The sequence below is a fragment of the Bubalus bubalis genome, chromosome 16 (genome assembly GCF_019923935.1).
Source record: "Bubalus bubalis isolate 160015118507 breed Murrah chromosome 16, NDDB_SH_1, whole genome shotgun sequence".
NCBI classification, from domain to species: domain Eukaryota; kingdom Metazoa; phylum Chordata; class Mammalia; order Artiodactyla; family Bovidae; genus Bubalus; species Bubalus bubalis.
The window spans coordinates 52,650,231-52,671,725 of record NC_059172.1 but is presented as its reverse complement, the minus strand read 5'-3'; the positions used below and the strand labels follow the sequence as shown (position 1 = coordinate 52,671,725).

The 21,495-nt window shown below is 40.6% G+C and overlaps 1 long non-coding RNA gene across 4 annotated transcripts; it reads right to left on the bottom strand.

Moving 5' to 3' along the window:
• Nucleotides 1-471: 471 nt before the first annotated feature.
• On the bottom strand, nucleotides 472-16,480 carry LOC102413872. Of its 4 annotated transcripts, none has more exons than XR_003103993.3 (4): nucleotides 12,862-16,480; nucleotides 12,351-12,422; nucleotides 11,748-11,859; nucleotides 472-3,413 (listed from the first exon to the last, which is right to left on the bottom strand). It is a non-coding gene; the product is annotated as an uncharacterized LOC102413872 (long non-coding RNA). The 4 variants fall into 4 exon arrangements; XR_006545356.2 differs by having other exon boundaries at nucleotides 472-3,139; nucleotides 12,862-16,430; XR_003103994.3 differs by lacking the exon at nucleotides 11,748-11,859 and having other exon boundaries at nucleotides 12,862-16,470.
• Nucleotides 16,481-21,495: the final 5,015 nt, after the last annotated feature.

Sequence of the window (21,495 nt, the reverse complement as noted above, 5' to 3'; positions counted from 1 at the left end):
TGTAACAATAGTTAAAGGGCAATGGGAAGCCAGTGAAAAGTTTGAAACTGTGGAACGATATGATCATATCTGTGGTTTAGATGGATTTCCCTGGGTGCTATTTGGCAGCGTGAAAGGGAGAAACTGGAGGCATGAGATAGTAGTCCAGGTGATATGATGGTTGTCTTAAACAGTTGGAGGATGGAGACACATTTAAAAACGGAAAGACAGAAAAACCAGAGATTCACCTGACTGGCCATGACAGGTGGGAAGAGAAAAAGATGAGGATCACACTTTGGTTTCTGACTTATGAGTAGATGACTGTGCTGTCTATTAAGGGCAATGTGGGATCATTTAGAAATTGCTTTGAAATTGAAAATTTCCCATCATATCAGATTATTTGCTCCTCATCGATCCTGAAACTAGCTTTGATATACACTAGAGAAAACACCCAAATTGTGAGAGCATACTCTTCCAAGAAATCAACACAAGTTCACAGTTGATGCAACATTGCTTTTATTGGGGGTTCAGGGGACATATGACAAAGTCTCATAAAATGTCAACAGAGTCACATTTTGTGCTTGGCTATGCTTAAAAAAGAAAACAACCTGTTTATTTATGAACTCACTTAATGAGCACTGTGTGAGAGATGGCCAATGATTATCATTTTGAAAATAGGACGACCTGAGCCACCAGGAGGTCTAAGTGTGACAAAGCCGGATAGCTAAATGGAAATTTACAACAGTCAAATATTCAGGTCCTTCCAAATGTCTAGATGCTTGCTCTCAAGTAGACACAGTTCAACTGACTCCTTCAAGACAAAATTGCGTTTTGAACCTCTGTATTCTCCAGTAGACCACTTTATTAATTATTACTAAGTGCCAACTAAAGGCAAAGGGGCTAGTATAAAAGACTAAGATTTCCTTAATTCTAGTTTTTTATGGCTGAAGTATTCTTGGGTTAGCAATATGGATAACTGACAATTAAAATAGCAAATAACCATTGATATTTTCAAAAACCATAAAGACTATCAAAACAGACACGTTTAAACATTCATGCAGAAACTCTTATGAATATATACTGTGCATAAAATTGGTTAAGAAAATGCTCATTAGAAGATCTGATTGGTTTAGGTGAAGGAAGAATGCCAAGTAACTTAAGAATATCCTTGAAGACACTGTACACATAACTTGGGCTACTGTGTGTTCTTTGTGGCTAGACCATTGACAGTTTTTGAAACTAAAGATGTGAGTTCACAACTATCTATTTTTCACATTGAAGTGAAAAGCCAAAGACGTAGCCAAAAGTGAAGCAATGTACTTGGTATGGTGCTCCTTGATCACCCAGACAGAATGTTTCCATTGGTGAAATTCAAGCTCATGCTTCATTTAGGCAGGGTGGTGTAGTTCAAGAGCCTCTGAGGGCATGGTTTCTGGATCTAGTTGTTATATTCCAATGAGCGATCTTTTGTAAGTTGCTCTATCTTTACAGGTTTATCACATCTGTAGGAAAGAACATTGCAATAGGTGACCTTTAAGCTCTCCCCACCCCCTGTTTTTGTTCTCAAGAAGTTAAGATTTCATGCTGACCAAAGCTAAGAGTCTCCTCAGAGTCTGGTCCAAAAAAAGCTTAAAATGCTGATAAACTCTGTTCCCCAGTAGCTTCCATTTCTGTCATGAAAACACATTCCACCATGCTAGTTCAACCAGAAAACTGAAAATTTTGAGAAGATAATTAAAGAAAATAGCTATGCGTCTACCACAGAAATATATCAAGGAATACAGAAGTGGCAAAATTAGAAACTTGCAACACCGTGGCTTAGTGCCTTAGATCACGAGCTTTGAAATCACGGTCCTGATTGTGAACCCTGTATGTGGCAGTTTGGCAAGTTACTTAAACCTCAGGTTTCTTTATGTAAAATGGAAATACAAAATAATATCTATTTTGCAGGGTTGTTGTGAAGCTTAAGAGAATTACTATATAAAATGCTTAACATGTAGGGAGAACTCAATAAATATCCACTGTTGTTAGGCTAACAGAAAAATCACAAATCCTCATACTATCATCAATCACGCTCACTTATTTTAATGGAAGAAATATGATTGTAATTCCGGTCTACACCTGAGGTGGGCAAGGGGAAGTATGTGTGTAAAGTCTTCACCATGTATGTACATATAGATTGGCAATGGAAGTCTGGGATTTGGTCAACTGGACCTGTGCATTCATAATTTCCTGAAATCACCAGGTAGATGCCTTCCTCTCTGACTTCGCTCACAAAAGTGCATCTATAGAAAGGATTCTATGTTCTTCCTTCCCATTTATCTAAATCTTTAACATCCTTTAAAATTCACCTTGTATTTCCTTCCTTTAGGAACTTTCTTCCCTAGACAGACCAGTTTGCCCTGACTAAGTGGACTTCCTCCGAGCTCCTTGGTTATATCTTTCATTTTGCTCTTATGAATTGACTTGATCTGTAACTTCTCTTTTCAAAAGTTTATGTGCTTCTGTTTAACTAGGTTTAAACTCCTTAGAGGCAGTGACTATGTCTCACAGAGCCTAGCTTGCCTGATAAGAAGGCTGGTTGTTTGGTGTCAGTTGGGTACTGCATTTCGATGACGCATTCTGAGTTCCCATCATCATTTTATCCTTTGTATTGCCTCCTACTATTCTGTGATTGCAAAAGAACTCAATATTCTTTAAGTCATTCTTTTAAGGTCAAACTCTGTGTGTGGCTAACATGCAACCGACCTCTGGCATGAACAATTTTCTATTTTAAAAATTAGCGTATTAATAAGCATAGTCATACTAGAAAAAAGTTTTAAAAAAAATGAAGGTCACACAGAATTTAAATACAAACAGAGGAATACACATGAGGAAGGGAAAGTCCTTGCTCATTCGAGATCTAGATAGCTTTCTTAAGGGTTTCTGTTTCTTGAAAAGCTTGCCTCTTGTTCTGAGATGCTACTGGCTGAAAACTGCAGCATGTGGGTGTGTCGACTGGCAGGAGAGACGTCTTCAGGTGATGATGTTCTTTGTTTCCACTTCGCAGTTGGCTTTAGCATCCATCGGGACAGGGTTTCTGCAGTCTGTGTTGTTTCACTGGGAAGACATTCCTGAGGAAGGGGGACTATAGGACCAGCTGAAAGGAACACGGAGACGACTAAAAAAATAACAGAACACGTCACAGAAGGTTATCACATTGACTCTTTGCTACAAATAAAGGAATGTTACGATACTTTGGGGGCCAGGCTATTTCCAACTATGAGTGAAATGCTGCATCACGAGAAAAATGGAGCTTTCTCACTGTTCACCTTGTTTGGGAATCAGTCAAGCAACAGCATTGTTCGGGAGTGTGTGAGAGAGCGCCACGCTCCTTGCCCGGGGAGAAAGCACTCCGTAAGAAAAGCTTCAGGTTTTATCCAACAGGCAACTTACTAAAATAGGACACGGAGGAAAACAACAAAAGAACACAGGACATTAAGGACACATTCAACTAAATCTAAAGACTAAATGCAAAATAAAATAAGTGTGGGTACAGCAGTGTTCTGCAATGCAGGAGTGAACAGAGAACGGCTAGGAGTCAATGTTAATTCCTTGCGTGTGTCTTGTATTTCTAGTGCCTAGCTCAGAGCAGGACACATGGTACCCACTGAAAGAAAGAATGAAAGGAACCACAAAAGGCAGACAGGGAGGAAGGAAGGGAAAGGCAGAAAAAGAATGAAGGAGAAAGGAGGAAGAGAGAGTGAGAAAAAAAAGAAAGATTTCTGAAATGTACAAGACGTGAGAGGCAGAGTGTGCAGAGAAGAAAAGCTTGGGTGAGAGAATATTCATGGACCTGATAAGAGCAGGCTCGCTTAATTCGAGAAGAGGTTATACATTCCGAGTGATTTGAAACAGTGGGTGGGGCAATTTTCAGGAGGCTTTGAATGTGTTAAGGTTTAATTGGGGAAGGGTGGCATGTTAATATAACTACTGTAGGCTTTTGAAGGGGATAGTAACATGATTCAAATGCATCAAGTGAAAAGGGGAATATATGAAACTCGAAGATGTCAACCCAATGGGGAAAGAAAAAAAAAACAAACCAAAGGATACTATAAGCGATTAATGAAGGCAGAAAGACTAAAGAATAGTCCTTCTGGTCTTAAAATAGAAAGGCAGGTGCTTGTCTGGGCTTCTTCTATGTTAATGTTGAAGGAAATGGGCTTAGGTCTCAGATCAAGAATTTCCTTCTCCCACTGGGTAGCTTTTTTTGTTCTTCGGCTGTTCCTCTTTTCCATCCCTGCCCTTCCTGAAAATGAACTTCAGTCTTTACTGTTTTAGCATCAAGGCAAAATATGTTAGTAAATACAGCACCTGGAGGTGGGATCAAATATAACTTTAAAGGGCAGCTGTTGGTACAAATGTCCTGAAGTTGTTCTTACACCTCTATAAGAATTGTTTACCAAAATTCCCCGCTGGAAAAGATTTTAGAGACCAACTAATCCAACACACTCATTTTACAGATAAGGATATTTGGGAAGAGCTGTATTAATGCTTCTTTTATTCTACAAAAGTTTTTATGAATGAAATATACTTTGCAGGTGGATTTTAAATTAACTAAAGCCTTTATTGTCAACCTCTTCATTATGTTAGCACAATGAAGATGCATAATGAATTAGGTACACCAAAAGGGATTTACTCCGAAACATTTCTCTTTCAGCACTAAACCCTTTGGATACACTGAAAATGTTGGTTCTTTTCCTAGGTATAGTATACCTAGAAATACTATACCTAATACTATTCCTAATACCTAACAGGTATAGTATACATATATTTCTGAAAACCCGTAAAACAACCAAGTGTTAAAATATTATTAATAGGTATTTTTCTGTTCTGATGAAACACGCAATGAATGATCCTGGATGAGTGACTAAATAAACATAGATTTTAGAACAGATTATTTTGTGAACACAGAATGGGAGGATGGGGTGTTAAGGTTTTGATACATGTGTACGATACATTTGTGAATCAACAAAAATGCTACTGTAGCAAGGAAGGACGTGTCACACAATTTTTGAGACACTCCTTTAGGTAGCTAATAATGCAAAGCCCTTGTGTACATGATCAGATGAAAACTAAATCAATGTATGCTTTGGTGTCGCACAGATGTAGCCCATGCATAATGTCTCTTCTACAGTGTGGACCCCATCATCAAAATGAATTTTGAGGAATAAACAGTATAAATATGCAAAGCACCGTATTCTAGGTGTCTAGTATGAGTCAAAGGTTTAACAAATCAGCTTTCTTTGGGACCTGTGACTACTTAATTGGAATGAGTAATATCTTGTATCATCTCAACATGAGCCTCCCTTGGAACCCTTTTTGTCTCCGGAACATATAAGCATAAATTGGGACCCTTGCATTGCCTTCCTCGGGGTCCCTCTGTGATCTGATGGTGACAGGTCTCCAAATTTGCCTCAGGAGCATCTACACCTACTGAGCACATAGCAAGCGCCAAGTGCCAGGCTGACCAGTCAAGTTGCTGTTGCTCTGCCTGGGTTTTCCCTAAACAGCTATATCTTCAGGGGTCAATACCTTGGTGTGGTGGGCTCTCCAGTTCAGGAGACACCATATCGAGATACCATAAAGGAAGGTGATGTTAGTGCATAAATGACTAGAGCCAGAGTTTCAATTATTCATCATGTGCCACCCAAAGTGGAGGAAAAACAGAAAAGAAGTTGTTTTTGTTATGATTTTGATTACTTTGATTAAATTAAAATTACTATCTCTGCCTAAGGCCATTTCCCTGGCATTTTATCTCATTATTCTAATAAAGGAAATGGATTTCTTATGAATAAGATTTACGATTCTAATATTCTCCATTACTTCAAGTTGTCCAAAGTCAAGATGAAGACTAAATCAGTAAAGAGCAGCAAATATTTTATAAATAATGTAAGTATGCACAACAATCAGCCTTTTAGTGACTGTTAATTTCCAACATCTAGGTCAGACACATTCATTCTTACATGAGAACATGGAGTTCTTTGCTTCTTTTATTAATTAATAAGGAATTTAAAAAATAAAAGCTGACTTTAAAATAAAAGCTGACTCTAAAAACATTCTACTCAGGAATCATTTCAAATGAGGAGAAATGCCCAAGGGAAAAAAAAAATCTCAAGTAGGCAACATGTAAAGCAACACACAACTATATGCACATTAGTATAATTACACATTGCAAATTATATCGGATGTATCTAATATCTAATTTTTTGAAAGCTGATTCCACTTGAGATTTCAATAACAGCATCAACATTTTGCAGGTGGCTCCTTCTGTATAGTATCCAAAGGGAATTATTTCTCTAATGTGCTTTCAACCCTCATGTAAAAGCTGAAGCTCTTCCTTAAAGGACCAACAAACAATGAACATTGGGAATGTTACCTTAATGGAAAAAGCAAGGGGGTAGGGTCCAAAGAGAATGATCGCATGGTTATTTATTCTGTTCCTTAGAGGATCCTTATTCACTTCAAGAAATAAGAAACAAACTTAAACAAGAGCCTCATTAGAAAATGCGGTGAAGGCTACATACATATTCGGAGGCAATGATATGAAAAGCTTTTCAATTGTTAAAATAAGTGTGCAAACGAATGGCAGATTACACCTTGGACTGAAAATAGAGCCCTGGATTCAATTCTGCTCTGTTAAAACATATGGCTAATTTGTCCTAAAGAGGACATCAGATCAAAGTTCCATTTTGAAGAATAGGCTTTTGTCCTCATCTTTCTGTATCAATCAATCAATCAGCAAATAACCAAATATATATTTGTGATCTTGGAGAATGGAGCATATTATTCAAGTTGATTGGATCCATTTTCTTGATTCCTCCTTAAAGATCTTTCTCCTAATTAGCCAGGGTTACTATTGAATTATTTAATTATCTGCACTTTTGTGCAATGAAATATGTTGTCATATCACATACTTTATCACGCTGTTGCTGTTCATACTTAATGATGCCTCTATAGTTAGCAGCTTCCTTTGTTCTGCTCAGTAAGTGGTTTTAGAAAAGGGGGTGGGCGGGGAAGGAGGAGCCTTGGGGTTTGTAAAATACAAGCATACATTCTTGGTGCACATGAAAAACTTTGTGCATTTACATGAATTTCTTTTCCGAAATCTAGTTGCAATTCCATTTGGAATAACCTAAGAGGCACATGTCGGTGACTTCAAATGCAGCCAGAGTGATAATTCCTATACCTTGAACACCTCTCCAGTGTATTTCCACTGCAGTGCAATGGTAAAATCATGATTTAATTTTTTTTTTTAATCAGCAAGGAATGTCTTTAACAAGGAAGAAGTAAATTATGATAATTACTCTGAATGGTCGGATCCTTGAGCATTACTAATTAGCATTTATTGCCTGGATTATAGAACAATACATGTGAAACCGAACTGCGACTGCTCTTTTACGTCCAAGAACTGAAAAAGGCAATGGAGCAAGAGGCAGTATCGTCAGTGGTTGAGTCAGTGGTTTTACATCTCCTGGAGAGTGTGCAGGATTCCTCGTTTTTGAAATATACAAATGTGGTACTCGATATTTATGGCCCATTCATTTTGTGTGTGAGGCACATATTTACATATGATATCACAGTCATGGGAGACTAATGAAAGGAGAAACATTTGGGGTATGATGTCATTTTGGGACAATTTTACCCGTTGTGAGAGTTTAACAATAAAGAACGTAAAACTCTCCATTTTATGAAAGTATGACTTTTTCTACAGAAATTTTGACTTAAAAAAGGAAGCAAAGAACTCAGTTCTTAGTGAAGAAAATTTTACATTCACCTCTCCACTTTCTTGAGAAAAGGCAATTGGTCTCTTGTTTAAGAGTCTTTTTTTTTTCCATTAAGAATTTGTAATAAATAAGATACTGAAGTTAGAAATACATGAGATATTAATCAATAGAACAACATTATTCCTGTAAATAAATGCTACTCATATAATTTGGCAACTGGAATTCCTAAAGAACCCAGTAGGTAGGAGAGAAAGGAAAAATTAACCATTCATCATTCTCGCTGCAGACCATTTTCCTCCAAACCCCATTAAAGCGAATGAAGACGAAAACACATCGTAATATAAAGCCAGTACTAAATACAGTCACTAGTCTTCCCAATACCTTTATGGATTCCCTACTTTGATCCTTTTTAGTTTGAAAGAATAAGTTTGGCTAAATCTGTGAGGAGATTAAACAGGCTGGTGATAAAAATTAATTCTGCTGAATGAGCAAATGCATTTGGATTGCAGAGATGCAAATAAGACAATACTTTTCTTTCCCTTTGACATACCAAGCGGATTAGTTTAGAATGTTAAATTTGATTTTATTAGAATATATTAGCAGTGTTTTAATTAATACCAATCAAACATTTTCTTTCCCTGGGGCTTGATGTGTTCTTAATGCTTTCTAAATCATCTGTCTTTTATCCATCCCCCAAAAAAAAGAAGAAAGAAAAAAAACAACCAAATTAGCAGAGCCTTTTGTTACATTCTTCACAATTTTACTATATTCAACAGAAAACTAGGAGCTGTTTACCTAAAGGTGTCTTGCCCATAAAATTAGTTCCCAGGTGCTGGATTTAAATGAGTCCTGTTCACTTAAACAGTTGATTTTTTTCTTTTTAAAAAAGGTTGAATAAGAGACTTGAAAAATAAACATCTTCCATGTTTTTCTTTTGGGGAAAAGTGCTGCAAAAGGAGTTTTGGCTGGTTCGTCTTACTTGGCTTTATTCTCACTAGAGCTTCCTAGAGCTGTTAAATTTCCAACTGCATTGGTTTTAAGCTGGCACTTTGGAAAGAGGGGCAAAAAAGGAATAAAAAAAAAAGTAGGGGGGAATCTAGTTAAAAATACGGTGAACCAGTGTGCCCTGTGAACTGAATTGTAACTGTGTGTTGCAAGGAAGTGCTGCATTGCATTTCACTCATTATTCCCTGCTTTTCTCTCAAGCTTCCTGTCCTGTGTCCCGAAAGCTCCAGTTCACTTCTTTCTCTTTTCTTCCCACAACGCACTCCCCCCCTTCATTTCTCCGCCTTATTTTTTTTTTATCTGCCAAGCTGGATTTGCACTTTTAAAGATCAGTATCAATAATGCCCTGCTTGTTTCGGTGGCACTCTCCCTTTAAAAGACAGCCCCCTCTAATTGATGCGTCTGGGCTAGTCTAGACTGGTAGTGATTGAACCAACCACCAATTATGTTATTCATTTCACTGAACTTCACTGATGGGCTCGGTGAGGAAGAAGGGGTGTTGAGAAACCTGCCCTTACACTGAAGCAGTTCCCTGCTGAAATATAAAATCTCATGTGTCGTTATGCACTCCTGATTGCCTGTGTGATCAATCGTATGATAGCAACCTCAGGACATGAGCAACCCACTTGAAAACATGTAAAAAACTGAAAGAGTGTCTTGGAATAGAAATTGTATCACTTGTATTAAATTACTATGCTATTATCATTTAAAAATCATAGAAGAATCACATCTAGTGTGCTTTTATTGATCCCCGCATATATTTTCATAGAATAAGATGTAGATATATTTTGACTTCCAAAAATACCAAATATTTGGCAAATACTTGATATGAATCAAGTGGTAATATATATCCGTAAGTTAAATAGATGTCCTTCCATAATTTCCAAATGCCTATGCATACATATCAGCTAAGATGGGGGAAAAGCATTAATCTATTGTATAAAAACCAAAAGATAACTTGAAAATCAAATAGCTCTTTTCTTCAAAATATATTCAGGCCATCAAAGGCTGGAAAGTAATATTTAAATATTACAACTACGAGAAGGTTTCAACAAAAGGCACAATGCTATTGTTGCACAATTCATTTTCTCGATTCAGTTTTCTGATACAAAATGGTTTCTTGACTGCGATTTGGAGTCAGTTACTAAAATGGCAATAAACCCTTAAAAAAAGAAAAGCAGAAAAAGAACAGTTTCCTTAACCTTCGACAACATGTATAAATTGAGGTTATAACTGAAATAAAGTCTTCAAAAGAAGCAAGCATTTGAAGTCAGGGTTGATTTAGGTAGTTTCCAAAAATAGAAGACAAATGTTGCCCCAAGAATACTAAAATGGTTTAAATGAAATTGTATATTGGAATTTTTCATAACAAAGGAAAGGTAAGTTACTGTTTCTCTAACCGTGAGACAGATCTAAATCACTGAGATTATTATGGTATGAAAAGTTAAAAACTGCAAATTGGGTAATGCTAACCATTACCTTGAGAGATTATTTGAACTGCATAGGTTAGTGTTATAAATAACTTTGTTGGATCAATTTTTTTGAAATCCTGATCATTTTTCCCCCAATTTTTAAATAAAGAATAGGCATTGACAACTTCTATAGGATACAATAATTCTGTGCGTTGTTTCCTTTTATATGTTTAAAAATACATATCTCCTATTATTTTTTCTTTTATATGTTTAGAAAATACATTTGCAATCTCTATTACTTTTAAGCTTATTGTGTATAACCTCTTAAAATAAATGCCAAGCAAGGAGGCTATATCTGTTTTATTTTTTAAAATCTAACAAAGTAATACAAATTTAATCTTGGTTAACACCATAAATTCCATCCTAGCAAGTCTAGTAAGAGTAGAGTTTTTAGCTTATTGCTATTTTAGCTCACACTATTGGTTCACCCCTACCCGTGTCTGTGTGTTCACTGCCCAGCCATATATGATGCACGTGTGGGCACTGAATATATACTCTAGCCACATGCCCATTTTAATTGGGCACAATTTTAAGATTAACTGTTGAGTTGAAAAGTTGGAGGCATGGGGCATGCTGGGACTTCAGCTGACATGTTCTGAGGTCAAGCACCAGGTACTGAGCTGTTCTTGTTACGCTCGGATAGTACTGCGTGTTGCTCTCAAGGAATAGACCAGGATAGGTGAGTTCCACAAGCCTCGGGCATTAATAATATACATGCATACACATCGCAGCCAGCACGCTATTATCACGGAATATGTACCTACTTTAACAGAAATCCAGGAGCTGCCACTTTCCTGATCACCTGATCCCACCTAACAATGAAAACCTCAGAGGTGCGCTCAGGCACTTCGGACCAACTTTCTTTTCTTTTGTTTTTGCTTCAAAGAAAAAAAGTTCCACCAAATTTTCAGGATGCAAGGGCGCGACTCGCAGCTCCCAAGAGCCTAACCCGTGGATTTAAACGGTAAACATCACAAGTTAGGGTCTCAGGGATTGAGAGGCGCGCGCTAAATTGTTCTTTCTTGAGACAAAACAAAGCAAAACAGGAATGACAAGCAGTTTGTGCTCGAGGTTGTTGACTAAAAGACAACAAACAGGTGGCAGAATATTCCCTCACTCTCTTAAGTAGCCCTCGTCCACAATATCTGGATTCCACTTAGATACAGGCACACAGACGCAGGGTCTGTGGGCGCATATACATACCTGAACACACAATCGCCAGTCTATCAGAGAAAACTCTTTGGAGCTTTGGGCAAAAGAGTTTAGTAAAATGGAAAATAGTATGAATAGACTCAGAAATGCCCATGTTTTGCAAACCACGGTCTACAGTCAGGACTGAACGTCTCTTCAAAGCTTTAATTTACAACTAGCACCAAGGACGGTAAAGAAAATCGGAGGCATCTCTTTCCCCCGGGCGAGCATGCCGCATGCAAAACCATCCAAATTGGGTTTTTAGAAGGAGAAGACCGAGGAGGAGGATTTGGAGGCTTGTAAAGCATAAATACGAATAGCGTTTTAAACTCACCCATTGGAAGTAGAGTCAGGCTGCAGCTCCCGTAGCACCATCCGAGCCAGGGGGGGAAATGAGAGCTGCAGGGCGCTCGCCTGGGCGAGGTGTTTCAATAGAGGACCGAGAACTGGGCGGGGAGGGGGAGGCGGGGGCAGGAAGCGATACACCAAATCTAGAGACTGTAACTCTGTAGTTTATGCTTTGACGAGGGGAGGTAGGGGGCAATTCGGTGGGAGTGAAGAGAGAAAGGCTGGGACTGATCAAATTTTGAGAATATTCAGTTAAAAAAAATTTTTTTTAATGTTTTCATAAGAATGAACCCTCCCCAGGGTTGCTTTTCAAAATTTCCTCCTTCTTTCTTTAGCGTGCACTTTGCCAGTCCTGCGAACAGGCCTCCTGTGCATCAGCTGCTTGGCTGAAGCCAAGGCCAAACCACCCCGAGCCAGCACCAGGCTGTCACTCGGTCGAGGGGAGTGGGAAGGGGTGGGCGCCAGCCAGGGAGGCGCATCTCCCCCGCCCCGCTCCCGCTGCGGATCCTTTGAAGCCTTTTGCCAATATTTCAGAGGAATCCGAAGCATAATTCCCCTCCATCTTCGCAGACAGCTACTGGTTCTGTACCTGCTAGATCGGCGCTTCCCCCATCTGCCTGGAAACTGGGCTTTCCTGTGCGGGGACGGCTCCCAGTGCCGCCTCCAAAAAAAAAAAAAAAAAATGAAACGAAAGGGAGGGGAAGTGGGTGGGAAGATGGCTCTTTTAACATTTTTTCTTCCCCCTTTTTTTCTTTCTTGTTTCTCTCCTGTCCTTCTTTCTTTTTCTTCTTTTATTCCAGCCTGAGCCAGGTAGATGGCTGGCTAGTCAAAGAGAATGACAAAGCAGCCCCTGATAGGAAGGAACTGGAGGGGGGCCTCGGGCACTTAGGAAAAATGCTAAGTATTTTGTATGTATTTCCATATGCAACTAAAAACCGTTAAAGCTCCAGGATCCCCCCACCCCTGTCCCCACCCCCCCACCCCTTCCAAAATAGAATCATACCAGCAAGACAGCTAAATTATGTCTCTTTTCCTGCTGTACAGGGTTGTTCAGCATCTCCCCCCACCCCCCAATCTTCAAGACAACTTTTTTTTCTCACCTCCGTAGGTTCTCCTCAGGCACAATCCTCCGTTCAGGGTCTTTGCTTTTTCTCTCCCTTCCCTTTTCCTCTCGGAAAAGCTAGTCCGTCATCATCCTACCTAGCTTCTCTCTCTCTCTCTCAACCTCTCTCCCTTCTTCTTTTACTATTAAAAAAATAATAATAATAATGGCCCTTTCGACATAGCAGCATGAAGTGGCTGCCTTTGAGAAAGCACATTTAATCTTTACTGGCTCCCCTAGGCTTCAGTGAAGAAGGAGAAGGCAAGAAAAAAAAAAGGGGGGGAGAGAGAGGAAAAAAAGATTGTAAGGGAGGCTGCTGACGGACAGCGAGCATCAGGCACAAATCAGCGACAAGTTGAATTTTCCTAGACCACACTGCCCCCTTTCTTCTCGGCTCTCTCGCTGGGCTCCTGGAAAGCCCGAGTGTCTGGTTACAGGAGGCAATGGGTCTCCTTTTGCAACCATGGTGCGGATTCCTCGCATGCCTGCTTAAATCGCTGGCAGAATAAGGAATCAATATCCCCTTCTAATCACCTTTAGCTCTTCTAGGGCTTCTGAGAACCCACTTTGCGCTCCTCGCCGCTCCCCCCCGCCCTGCCAGGCTCCTCCATACAAAGCTTGCAGTCCTGTCATTTCTCACTTCCTTCCATATCTTGGAGACAAGCCTCTCTTCTAATATCCTCTCGCCCGCTCCCTCTCTCTGTTGTCCTGTGTCTCAGACCTGACTCCCAGCACCGGATGCACTAGGGCTTCTCTCTGACTACTAATGAGACTGAAAATACACCAGCAGGTCAGGGGGAAGGCCAGACATTGTATTATACAAATACAAAAAAAAACAAAACCAAAAAAACCCCCCAAAACAAGAAACCCCTCATCCCTGCTAGATCCAGAGATCAGGTACCACATTTTCTAAAAGGAAAAAAAAAAAATGGGGAGGGGGTGGAGGGCAGCAGTGAAGAGAAGAGACCACAGTGCAGTTCTCTGCCTAATTGTTCAACATCCCATGAGCATTTAAAACACGTATGCGTGTGACTGCAGGTGATGTACTTAGTGAATCTTGGTGGGTTTTCTTTACGGACAGAAAGTCAACAATGCCCAAGGACTTCTTTGAAATTGACATTTAGAGGGATAAAAGAGCAGTGATTCAAATCTGTATTTAAAGTATACACTCCATTAAGGCATGTGGTGACTACAAGGCTAAAAACCTCTTTCTTTTCAATGGCTGTGCTTTACACATTGACTCTGTTTGTCTTGTGTACTAATTTACCACTTAAGTTCATTTCCAAATCCAAGGGAACGTATCAGTGACTGTAGCTCATCCTGACCCTCTGCTTCTACTGCAGACATCTTTTCTTACTCCTGAAGCATTTCTCTTCAAATGTCCATCAGATCCATACACACTTCATTGACCAGCTGACAGTCCCCTGATCATGAGAAGTAATCATTCAGATGACAGAAAAAAGTGGCAGAAGAAGAAAATGAAAGACATCCTGAATTGACGAAGGGAGCATCTCCTATCATTTTTGCTGGCACACATCTTAAAAGCTCAGCTACCCAAGGATCCTGTAAAGCATGTATCCCTTGAAAACTGGGGTCTCTACCTATCTGAACACACAGTGGGTATGGTGCCACCTTCACCCAGTTTCTGTGGCTAGAATTATGCAGACAACAGGCAGTGCTGTGTTGAATATAATGCCAGGCTCTGTAAAGACCGAGGAAGGGAGGGAGGTAGCTGATGATGCAGGTTTCTTCCAAGTTGATGTTTTTAAAAGGTGGTTTCTTTGTGCTCAGCTCAAGATATTGTGCTTTGTCTCTGTGAGACCTGCAGAAGCACAGATCGATGCCAAGGAAAAGAAGAAAAAGCACAAACAAGAAGAAGATGCAGAGAGAGGAAGAAGGGAGAGGAGGAGAGAGGAAAGCAGAACAAATCAAGGCAAAAAGGGAAAGACCTACAATCATAGTGTTGGGTTTCCTTTTTTTTTTTTTCTTTTTGTCATTACTGGGAAGGAGAAAGAGATGGCTGGCAGGGATTGGAGACTGGGTTAGAATCTTTTTCAGATTTGGCTAATAGGATGTTTGCACTACACTGATGCAGAAAAAGAAACATGCTAGAATAATCATAAAGGGTGGAGCTGTCAAGAAAAGTCTTTGACTCACTGGGTGCCTCCCTGTAACACCAAAATGAACCATTCCTAAGGAGAATCATCAATTGTCTTAGTGTCCTCATATATGAAGTCCAGATTATGGGAATCACGACTGTGATCATCTTCACGAAGGAAAGGCAGACAGAGAATGACATTTCCTGAGCTTCTCCAAAACCTCTGTATATTTGCAGCAAGGGCTCAGCATGATTTTCACACACTGAGCTAATCTATCCCCGTCTGTATTCACTCTGTTTACCAAGATACACAAATACGTAACTTACAAAAGTTTTGCTATGAACACATCATTTTTCCTATACAACTCAGCGATGTCTTTAGAGGATACTTATTTCAAGCAGTTAACACCTGACCCCAATTTCTGTGGGTAATTAGTGAGCTAGATAACCACACAAAGTGGGTAATTATTTAGTACCCAAGGGTACGCTAGAAGTGGGTAGTGGTTTTGTTAACAAAAGCACATCTCTAATTATTGTATCTATGATGGGTGTCTCAAAAATATCAGTTACTGTATCAAGTGAACCATGATAAATAAGTGAACTATTTTGCTGTCCTTAGCATATATGTGTGTGTGTGTGTGTGTGTGTGTGCACGTGCATGTGTGTGTGTATATTCTATTATGGTTAATAATATTTACCGCTCCTGGATGGGGTGTTGTGAAGATTAATTAGTAACATCTGTAAGACTCTCAGAGATGCAATGTGCTAAGGAACTTCTAAATACAGTATTATTATTGCTCTTACTATGTTGATGAATAATCCCAGGATGGAAGAAGCTAAAGGAGTTGATTTCAGTTGGATTGAAAATATGCTGAGATCACAAACGTGATGAGTTTGATCACAGGGAGTGGTCTCTGACCTGATGGAGCACAACACAGGCAGTAAGGGAAAAGAAAGGTGGAGGCCGTTTCACTGACAGTCTTAGGAAGGATCGGAGGAGCCAGGGTGGGAGGGGAGGAGCAGGAGGCAGGAGTCAGAGATGGGCCGGGAAGGAAGCTGAATCAGGCGGACCACACCCTCATTCCAAACTCGGTCTATGCTTCCCTTTGATGAGTAGCAAATAGGCACAAAAATCCCCAAAGAAAACATCCATGCCAGTCCAGGGACAAATTCATCATCATTACAATCAATCAGCCAGCTATGTAGTGTTTCTTCTAGGGAAGAATCATCAGTACAAATCATTTTCACAAATGCAGATGCACTTCCAAATATTACAGTATTGCGAACAGGCACACACAGATCAACTTCAGATATCTTTAACCCAGGCTACGAGCAGCAACGGAGAAGCACTTTCTAATGCAATTGCTTTTATGAATCACCCACAGGATGGGAAGGGGATATTATTAATTTCTGCAGAGGAAGAAAGAAAAAAAGAGAGAGAGGAGAGAAAAAGAAGAAAAGAAAAGCCCATTGCTTTCAGGGACCCTAAATCTGGAGAGCAATCAAACATTGAAAACAAGCAACAACAAGAACTTACTGCTTCTTTCTCTGTAAACGTCCGTCTCTTTGCCCCGTGTCTGGCTGAGGCAGGACAGAGAAGAGACCTCTGGGATCCAAATCTTCAAGTAGGCTCACCACATTTTTTCTTTTAAAGCAAGGTTGTCTTGGGGATTAACCCTAGGAGTCTGGGAGAGGTGAAGCATGTTGGGAGGATGACGGGAAATATACAAGGATATTGTGTTCAGCCCAGTTTACCACCTCCAGGGGATAGGAAAGGGAAAGGGCCCCATGAGTCGGCCAACAGGTACCACTGCTGAATCTCTGCTTGGACGGCCTCCGGGACACGTGTTCATGCTCTGATTGGAGGCCAGCGGTGTGATGAGCACACTGTAAGAGTTTGGGAGCAGAGGGAAAATTTCTCCAGAAGCCACCCAAGCCAGGCTTCTGACCTGAAACCCAGTATTTGTCACCCCCTCTCTGAACTCAGAACTACAAAGGCGGCCTGGCATTCTCCAACCCGCCCAGCTCCTTTCAAACCCACAGACTGTGCCAGACTGGCCCCACCTCCCACTGCAGCAAATTCTGTATCCCTGCTCCATGCTGCATTGTAGGGAGCCAGATTCCCGCTTTGTCTTACCTGGCCTTCCCCTCTGCCACTGCCCCTGGCTCTCAGTTCCCGGCATGGTTTCACAGGTCCAAACCGTTGCTTTCCCTCTCCCCCATCATCATTTTAAGCACATCTAGTTTTCTACTCCTCAGATTTTTAGGTCTCAAATCCTTTTACATCTTACAGCCTTTCTTCATCTCTGGCCACCACCATCTGCCTTCTTTGACCTCTCTCACTCTCTTGTTGGACTTTTTTTTTTTTTTTTTTTTTGCCATATCAAAATATAGTCCTATCTCATGTCTCAGACTGAAAACTCAAACTGCAAGTCCACCGCTGGCATCTCCATCAACCTGGTCTTTCCCCACCCACATTAACATAGAAAGCAAGCCAGTGCATCTCAGGGCACTTTTTAACAGCTCACCTAAAAGTAGATGAAGCCAGTAGAGAACAGGGTGTGAGTGTATGTGTGTGTTAACTCATCTAACTACATGAATGCAGCAAGAAAAGGTCTGAGGTACATGCATGGAAGAAAGAACAGAGGAAGGGATTCTCATATATTTATGATATTTAGGACAAAAGCAACAAAAGCTAATTGTTACAAGAACTTATACTTTAAAACTGTATTTTTATGTATGTGTGTGTGTGTCGCACACACGCACAAAGTGCCTCCACACATCACAATATCCTAAGATCATCTGATTACCTGAGAAGGGTATTTCCTATCCTGTGAACAGTGACAGCAAGGTGCCACGTGGTCCTACAGCTGAAAGTTGAACACAAAATCCTTCTGGGATGACCCTGAGGGGGGTGATAAAACCCTGCACGTCACCTGCTCCCTCCACGCTTGTGTGGGCTCGAGGCTAAGAGAGGTGGCATCTCTCCCTTGCTTCCACCATGATTTTAAGCTTATTGTTGATCTCTGATGCTCAGAATACTGGTGCTGTTAACCTTACTACTCGGGTGCTTTTTGGTTTACTGTTACACTTATGCTCTCTGTGACTCCTTAAGCTATTATTGGAGCTCTTTGGTGAGCTAGACGGATATAGATAACTAATATCTCATTTAATCCTCAGAGCAGCCTTGAAAGCCATCATCAGTGTTCTACAGATGAGGTTTGGAATAATTAGAATTGTCCCGCTCACGAATGTCACTGCTAGGATTTGAACACAGGTCTAACTCCTTAAGTATGATCATTCCCTTCTTATCTGTCAGTATACTCTTATTGCCTTGCCCAGTGTAAATGACACTTTCTGTAGGTAATCATCTCAAATTAGTCTAGTTTCTATGTATTATGCATGGCATACTCTACACTTTATATTAGCATTTATTCATTTTTTTTCATTTAGTTCATTTTATCTAAAAACATATATTGAGTGCTTGACTATATGTCAGGCCCTGAGCTGGGCAGTGTGATCTGCTTAGCCAGAGGACAGAGGACACTCCTGTGGTAATGGTTCTGCCTAAATACTCTGCTATCTTCACCTCCAAAGACAAAGGTGAATGAAGATGGGGCTGTGACATGGCCATGGTTGTATTCCCAGTACCCAGCACCTGGCACGTAGCAGGAGCTCATCAAGTAGTTTTTGAATGAACTTTTACACTCACGTAAATGTAATTCGTTAAAGCCTTTTATTTTGTATCGGGGGTAGAGCTGATGAACAACGCTATGACAGTTTCAGGTGAATAGTGAAAGGACTCAGCCACACACACACGTGTATCCATTCTCCCCCAGGAAATGCAGTTTTGATCGTAACTTTTGGAGAGATCTGGATTCATGTCTAAAGAGCCTTGGGAATAATGCTTAGTAAAGTGCCACATAAAAGTAGCATTTAACTAATGGTGAACAGCACTCTTTTTATCCATGATGATACTCTGACAGAGGTTCCCTCTATACCCACGTCTGTGTTTCTGAAAAAGAACAAATTGATATATTTCATCTATTCTAAAAGTTCCAAAGGTGTGCTGTTGGAAGCCAGATGAATTTCATCTGAAGTCTCACTTCTCTGGGAATTAGGAGGTAACGTCACGTGATAAAGCATCCAGGATGATGTGGTCGTGAAGGACTATTCTGAGCTACACACAGGGAGAGAGATCTCTTACACTTTAGAGGGTGTGGGTGAGTCCAGATCTGAGATCAGCAACTCAGCTGAGATGCCCTCATTTCAGAAAGAGAGGCTGAGAAGGTAGAAATGCTTCATGACTCTTTGACCTAAAGCCTCCAGGGTTTCATAGTATGTCTTCTGGCAAAAAGATTGGACAATTCCTTTTTTTGCCTAAGGAAAGAATATTTAAGTACGTGTAAGTGGTGCTCCAGGGAGGCTAGCTTCTCTGCTGGTCTTCATCTGAGGAATCCCTGTCTCTGAACAGAGGGCAAGGGGCACAGGAGAGCATTCAGTCTGTCCTCTGACAGCCATCCATGCACATTCAGAGCTTAGACACCACTGAATCGGGTTACAACTATGTGACTATCTTCACCAAGCTGGGGTAATTTCCACTATATGAACCTGGAACACAGTTTCTAAAGATGTACCCTTGAGGGTGGGTGGCATCTCTCATGGGAGAACCAGACGGATAACACAGTCCATCTGTGTGCTTTAGATGTGAACTGTCTAGCTTCTGTTGGCAAGAGTTGCTCATCAATGGGACAAAAACACTGCCTACTATTCTTCCTAGGATGATGAGGAAGAGGAAGCTTACTTACGTGCTGTTTGGTTAGCAATGCCCTTGTCCAAAAGCAAAGAAAATTTGAACCAGTAGGGAGCAGTGTCTGGTACAGGGATTCTATACTTCAAGTGGTTTCAAAAGGAGTTATCTGGTGGATTTTATACCTCAAACTCACATCAGCTCCAGGTGTCTCAGGCTGAGTAATGTCACTAAATATGTGGCCCACTGGAAAGTTGTTTTTTTTTTTTGCTTTCCTTTAACCGTTTAGGATATTAGGGGAAATCAATGGTAAGATAATGCTTCAGTGTATATATTTAATAATACTGTCTGGTGTGTGTGTGTGTGTGTGTGCGCACGCGCACGCTCACTCAGTTGTGTCCTACTCTTTGTGACCCCATGGACTGTAGCCTACCAAGCTCCTCTGTCCATGGGGTTTCCTAAGCAAGAATACTGGAGTGGGTTGTCATTTCCTCCTCCAGGGGATCTTCCCTACCCAGGGATCGAACTCGCGTCTTCTGCATTGGTAAGTAGATTCATTATCACTGAGCCACCTGGGAAGCCCAATATTGTTTGATATGAATCTATAAAATAATCTTGTTGCCTCCTCATTGGGTGAGTTTCAGAGGACTTTTCCTGGTTTCTAGCCTTAACTCCATAGAGGAGCTGGAGTTTATCTGATTGACCCTCATGGTCTGTGAAGTTCTCTGAAACATAATCTATTACTGTCCATTGCTTAGTGCCGAATTCTAGCAATTTGAGGAAGTAGGTTTCACTTGGACTTTTGGGTCCAAGAAAGTAAAAGAAAAAATCTTTCATTCCTGTATAATAGTGGGTAAACTGAGCGAGAAAGGGAGAGGAAGAGGATGAGGATCCAGGCCCTTCTAAAAGGCGAGATCCCTATTACCTGTGCACTAAGAGAATTGAACCTGATATAAAGATCATTACTCTTGGCTGCTGTGTGTCATCTAAGAGCCAAGTTTTACTTCAGTCTAGGTCCCTGATATTCAGTCATTAGGTTTAGGCTGGCAAGCAATGAGGCATCTCTACCCACTGAGATCTGGGAAGATTAAGGCTACTAGGTTGAGAGTCCAGAGATGACGTGCAACGGTACAGGCTAGGGACTCAGTCTCGAGTGTGCATTTTCTTTGAAATTGCTGCAGAGCCTGGAGGTTGTACTTACCTTACATTTAGTCCTATTGATTCTATGGTCCCTAAAGGCATCTTTGCTGACCAAAGTCATGCTCTTTAGAAGACTGGGCCCCTTTTACTGTGTTCTCCATCTCTGGATCTCTGAGCACTTTGAAATACTCTATTGATATACTGTACTGTTCAGTACTTTCTCCATTTAAAAGAGAGAGGTATCCATCCAGGGCAGTGACCCATTATCAGGAAGAGATTGAGGGACTTCCCTGGTGGTCCAGTGGCTAAGACTGAGCACTCCCAATGCAGGGGGCCTGGGTTCAACCCCTGGTCAGGGAACTAGATCCCACATTCTGCAGCTAACAGTTTACATGGCACAGCTGAAAGATTCCAAATGCCACAACTAAGACCCTGGGCAGTCAATACATGAATATTAAAAAAAGAAGAGAATTAATTACAATTCAGATTTCAGGGTTTCCAGTCAAGTTCCTAATATTCTTTCTCACTTTTCCATTAAGGGGCATAAAGTTAAGACATAACTCCTTCAGTGTCAGACTTTTTGGATCTTTTAAATCTGTTTACTTTCTAAAGGGTTAGGACAAGGAAGCAGGGAAGCAAACATC